This window comes from Eleginops maclovinus, chromosome 22 (assembly GCF_036324505.1).
Source record: "Eleginops maclovinus isolate JMC-PN-2008 ecotype Puerto Natales chromosome 22, JC_Emac_rtc_rv5, whole genome shotgun sequence".
NCBI classification, from domain to species: Eukaryota; Metazoa; Chordata; class Actinopteri; order Perciformes; family Eleginopidae; genus Eleginops; species Eleginops maclovinus.
In genome coordinates this window covers 3,033,453-3,038,438 of record NC_086370.1, presented here as the reverse complement: position 1 = coordinate 3,038,438, position 4,986 = coordinate 3,033,453, and positions in this window count along the sequence as shown.

The window sequence follows — 4,986 nt, the reverse complement described above, 5'->3', positions numbered from 1 at the left end:
TGATGAAGACGTCTCCGGAGACACCAGCTTGTATATAATAAGGTGTATTACAACCAGTGGCGGTTCTTCCATTAGGCAAACCTCGGCAATTGCCTAGGGCCTCAATCAAATAGGGGCCCCCAAATCTGACCATCCCAGTCACAGTAAAGACACAAAAAATGAATGTTAATTTGTTACTTAAGTGAAGTAAAAAAACAAAACACATTTCTAATAAAAAAACAAGAAATATCAGCATAATACCGAATTAATGTCTAAATAATAATTGTCCAAGCACACATACCCCCCTCCATTACTGTGCATTGACTAGTCCATAATATGATGACGTAGCAATAATGACGTGCCTTCAAACCAAAGCAGCGGGAAGTAAACTGTATGCGACTCGGTAAAAATGAAGCGGAGCTACGAAAGTGGTTATTCTAAAAGAAAGAGAGCAAAAGAGAGCAAAAGAATTGCAGATACACTGCCAAAATTAACGTCCTTTGGCTTTTTTACATCTCCTGCTGCTACAGCATCCGCTGTAGTAGCTCCTGAACTTGCTAGTTCTACATGCTCAGCAGGTATTGATGAGGAACATGTTGAAGTGGAAGGAGAGGTGGCTATGGGTGCCGAAGGAGAAGAGGTGGCTATAGAAGCCAAAGCAGAGGAACAGGTGACTCTGGATGATGAAGACGAAGGTGATTTAGTGGTGAGTAGTGCTAGGCCATTTACCACCAGCAGTGGAGATAATTTAATAATAGGTGACGACCCTGCACATTGGCCAGAAAAGTTAACAGACAGAGAGCGTTGTTCAATAGTACAGAAAGGACCAGTGCAGATACGAGGAGATTTCCCCAGAACACTCAGGGCAGACGATTCACAAACACGTACTACAACATGAACATGAAGAATGGCGAAAAAATCCAGAGGTCCTGGCTCGTGTACAGCATGATGAAAGACGCGCTGTTTGCTTCTGTTGTCGGCTGTTTGGCAGCGGTTCAGCTCCGATGGCACAAACGATTGGAAAAATTTAGCAGCCTTCTTAAAAGATCACGCGAGGTCTGCCGATCATCTTGATAATATGGCTGCTTGGCGAACACTTCATCAACGGCTTCAAACAGGTAAAGCCATAGATAATGTGAACCAAGAGCTGTTTGTAAATGAAGTTAACAAATGGAGAGAGATTCTGAAACGACTGATTGCATTATTACACATCTGGCCGAGCGCAACTTAGCTTTTCGAGGCCATTCAGAGAAGCTGTATGAGCACGGCAATGGCAATTTCTTAGGCCAAGTTCAACTGATGGCTCAGTTTGACCCTGTACTGAGGGGCCACGTGAAGAGGGTAGCTGAGAAAGCAGTCTCTGAGAGTTACTTCAGTAAAGTGATTCAAAATGAATTGATTTGCTTGATCGGAAGCTGCGTGACGAAAACAATAGTGGAGAGGGTGAAGAAGTCCAAATACTTCAGTGTCATCATGGACTGCACCCAGATGTCAGCCATGATGAGCAGCTGTGGTGCTGAGGATTGTGGACTGTAAGCCTGGCGAAGGAGTGTCTATTCATGAGCACTTTGTTGGCTTTCTCGTGGCAGAGGACACAACTGGGAAAGGCCTACTCAAATTGTTTTTGGGACACCTGCAGACACTAAATTTGGATCTTGCTGATTGTCGTGGGCAATCCTACGACAACGGCAGTAACATGCAGGGGAAGAAACAGGGGGTCCAGAGCAGAATCCTGGAGCTTAACAACAAAGCACTCTGTGTCCATGTGCCAGCCACACATTGAATCTGGTGGTTGGTGATGCTGCCAAGTCTTCTGTGACAGCTTTAGTGACGGATTTTACCATTAAATCACTCAGTGCAACAAGTGGGGAGGGGCAGGGTGGGGGCATGAAAGTGCCGATAAGCGTGAAAATTTTTGGGTGCCCTAACCCCTCTAGGGGTATGCTGAGGGGGAAAAGGGCCTGAATGTGCCTCCAAAGCCAACGCATTTACAAAGAAATGAAGAAAAGCCTTTTCTGGTGATACAGTTTTTATGGTTCAATGTCCCATTTCACTAAACAAAATCACAACTATTGGAGCCCAAGGGGCATGGAGGTCATGAGGAGAGAGGGCCTTGCATGATAGGAAATTTTTGAAGATTATGAGAGGATGGGTTAAAAACTGCTAAAAAAAGATGCCAGGGAGATACAGAGAAGATTTTTTTGGAATGGCCTGGCCAAAAAAGCGCCAGAAAAGAAAAGGGAGTTTGAGTAGAGGGGAGAGAGGGGACGTGTGTACTGCAGAAGAAACATTTTTAAAAAGAGTTTTCCGAAGGTGGGCACAACCCTGGTCACATCGGGGGAGATTTTCCCACATGGAGGGGTTTTTTGAGCTATACCTTTCTCTACTCCACTGACCAGATGCAAAATGTCAGCAGGGGAAAAGGGAAATTTGATGAATGTGCCACAGGCCTCGAGAAGAAAACGAAAGATGTTTATGCAGAACCTAAAAAAGGGAAAAAATTAATGCCAGAGCATTCCCCCCAAAACCGTCTCTTCACCTTTCCAGATGCTGGTATTGTACAGGGGAAAAAACCTTGACATTTACCCAAATTTTTGGTATAGCTTGAGTATGTCAGCTCCCCCCCGTGACTGTGGCATCAGGGGGAAAAAGTTTATCATAAAATATCAAGATTATGAGGTCCACCATGTTCTCAAAGACCCCTGTCCCCGCCCTGGTGTTACTCTATTGACATGAAAACACAAAAACACTGGACATGGACTCAGTGACACAAATTTTGGGAAACCAAAGTCGCAGGGGCAGACTGAAAATGAAAAAACCCCCTTTAGCATTCACAGTGATGTCAATGATCAACCCAAAGAAGAGGGTAGACTTTGAAAAAAAGTTCAAAAAGTTAAAAGACAAAAACAAGAGAAACTTGGGAAGGACAAGAACCAAGAAGAGACTAAAACGGCACAAAGGAAGAAATGAGACCTGATAAAGGAGGAAAGCACTGAAGAAAGTGAGTGAGACAGGGCCCCGAAAAAAGGGGGAAAAAGGAAAAAAGGGCCAAAAATGAAGAGTAACAGGATACAGACAGAAAAAAAGGAAAAGAGGACAAAGGAAGTAATCATTCAAAACATTTTTTTAATTTTATTACCCAAATTTTTAAAATGCCCATGATTGACCTGGTGTTGATTTTTTTTCTAGTGAGAAGACAAAAGGGGAAAAGACGATGAACAAATCACCTTTTTCAGTGAGCCCTGGCTGAACAAGGTATTTGATTTGACAAAGTACATTTCCTGTTTATAAGGATCCTTTCCAATAAAACACGTGTAAATGGTGTTTTTTTTCTAATGCGTGTTTGTCTGTTTTTCTTTGGGGTTTCCCTACACTGCCCCCACTTTTCTATGATAGAAATTTTGAGAAGACCAAAAAGGCTTTCAAAAGCTTTTTGTCTCGCTACAACTCCTTTTCAAAACAACCCCAAAACACAACACAACACACAAACCAAAACAAACACACACACACACACACACACACACCACACACACACACACAACCCGTTTCTCTTCACTCACTCACATTCCTCTCTCTCTCTCACTCTCTCCCCCTTTTCCCACACACACAACACCACACACACACACAACACACACACACACACAAAACTGTTTTTGCACTCACTCATCACTCACATGAAATGGTGAAGGCAACATGGGAAAAAGGAATTTGACTTTAAATACCCGCAAACCAAAAAATCTCCTCCTCTCCCATGTTTTTTCCCCTTTCTCACTCACTCACCACCCATTCACTCACACACTCAACCCGTTTGCCTTCTCCGAATAATAAAATATCATTTTTGGGAAAGCTGGAGCAATCGAAACTGTTTTACTGTGGAGAGTTAAAAAACCCTTGTTAGGACAGGCCTTTTGGTTTATTGCAAATTCTTTAATCTCAATTTTAAAGAAAGGGGGAAGGAAAAAGGGTTTTTTGGGTTTGGGATGTGTGGGGTTTAAAAGAAAACCCCCCATGCCCTATATTTTTGCCTGGGCCCCCAAAAATTTGGTTAAATCCCCCCCCTGATTACAACAGCCCCAAAGGGGCCAATACGGGGTTCCCCAAGCCAATTGGGGAAGTCCCCCCGAACTGTCGTTGTGAAAATACAATTTATAGAAAAAAATGTTTGCTTTCCCAAAAGTGTTGTGCTCACGGGAGGAAACCCAAATGACAATGATGCCTCACAAAACGACATGTGTCGTTCTGGGCCCCCCTAACGTAAACAACCCCCCCGTTGGCCCCCAAGGAAATTTTAAAAAAAAATTTGGGATTTAAATTAAAAGGGGAAAAAAAAAAAATAAAGGAAAAAAATTAATTTAAATTATTAAAAAATAAATTTTAAAAAATTTATTGGGAAATAAGAAAAATAAAAATAAATTTTTTAATGGGTTTTTTATAATTAAAAAGGTTTTTTTAAAAAAAATTTTTTAAAAGTAAAAGGGTTATTTTTAATTTTTTTATTTGGGGTATTTGGGTTAAAATGTTTTAAGGAAAAGTTTTGGGTTTTTGGGTTTTTTAAATTTGGATAAGGAAAGATTTAATTTTTTTAAAGGGGGGGTTGGAAGGTTTTTTAATTTTTAAATTTTAAACACACAATTTGGTTTTTGGAAAAAAAATTTATTTTGGGGTTTTTTCTGGACGCCCTCCCCTCTCTCCCCCATTGGTTTGGGATTTCCCCGGGGGAATTTACGGGGCGTCACCCAAATTTTGGCCACCCCTTTGGGGGGTATAGGGCCAGATTTTTAAGGCTGGGTCCCAAATTTTTTTCAGTTTTTCTTTCCCTTCTTCTGGGCTGATTTTGGCCATTTTCCACTCCCAATGTTTAAATTTTTAATTTCTAATGGAAAAGTGAAGTTTTATGAACCATGAATTTTTTCCATCCAATTTTTTGGAAAAAGGGTTAAATTCATTCAACCCTTCTAAAACTCAAGGGTTGCCCCTGCTTTAAAACTTGTAGTGCAGTAGCAGTAG